We start from the raw sequence: 1,364 nt of genomic DNA, 5'->3' as shown, positions 1-1,364 counted from the left end.
TAAAAATAGTTTAAAAAAAAAAGAGACAAGTAGAAAGTAAAAATTCTCTAATTTTCTTTTTTAGATTTTTTAGGTTAAAATTTTACAAAGGTTAATCTGCGCAAAATACACATAACAATCAAAATGGTACTTTCATGGCTTCTCATCAAAGATAACAGTCTCAATTTCTTCTCTAGTTATAACTAAGCATTAATCATAATTTTGATAATTATACTTTAAATTTATGCTTCAATTTTCAAATGGGTTATGGAAAACCATTGAAAGTACTTGAACTAGGGAGGGACAAAGCTGTGATTTCAGACATTGGTGTTTAGGGCTAAATAGGAGCATCTTGGGAAATACTAAAATTATCATTAGGAAGCACTATAGTTCAACATTACATTAGTTCAGCCTAAACACAAAAAGCCAGAAGTTTTGTGGTAGCTGCGGTACATGGGTGGAGGTCACTGTGATTTTAGATGCTATGGTTTAGCATTTGAAAAATGTTAAATACCTTCTTGGACAAAAACAACATGATTATCAGAAATATTTATTAAGTTCCTTCCATGTCCTCTGCTTTGTGCTTAGATCTTGGAGCCAAACAGTAAACAAGATAGGAACTTAGAGTTTATTAAGGAACACAGGTATTCAGGAAAAACAAACAAACAAACTCTGACATGTGTTATGATGGAGAATCTAGTAAAATTTATGAGAACGTGAATAATGACAGCTGACGTGTATTAACTATTTACCATATGCCAGGCACTGATTCAGCCATTTTACTTGACATTTTTCATTTAACTCAGCAGCATGATAAAAGAGATTCCATTTTTACCGTCCAATTTTACAACTTTGGTGAAAGATTAAATAAATTGCCCAAAGAAATATAGGATGTAAGTAAATTAAGATTCACAATGCTCTCTCTAGCGCCATAGTCCCTACTCATTTCTATCATGAGAAGAAATTGATAATTTCAATTACTGACATCTTGCAGAAAATGACCCAGTGAGAGAATCAGGTAGAAATTACAAGTTTTTTTTTTTCTTAAGTATAAGCTATAGAAAGAATATACAACATTGCAAATTATTTCAGAGACATTTCATAGTGAGAAGAGCTGAAGTGAGTTGCTGAAACATTTAAAAAATTTCTGATGAAGACATACAGAAACCTGGAATTAGGAGCCTTACAGATGATATGTCCATTTGGGAAACTGGAATAAAAAGGGAATGAAGCCATGTAGTGGCCTTCCGTTCAGAAGTGAAAATAATGAAAAGATGGGAATTTACTGTGGATCTACACTGAGGGATGCACAATACCTAAAATGAAAAAGAGCAAAAGAGTGAGTCCCTAAGGAACTAAAGGCAGATCATAATCCAGCATATATA

This window comes from Bison bison, unplaced genomic scaffold, assembly GCF_000754665.1.
Source record: "Bison bison bison isolate TAMUID 2011002044 unplaced genomic scaffold, Bison_UMD1.0 scf7180017864506, whole genome shotgun sequence".
Classification (NCBI taxonomy): Eukaryota; Metazoa; Chordata; class Mammalia; order Artiodactyla; family Bovidae; genus Bison; species Bison bison.
The sequence above is the reverse complement of the archived record's forward strand: the minus strand, read 5'-3'. Positions refer to the sequence as shown.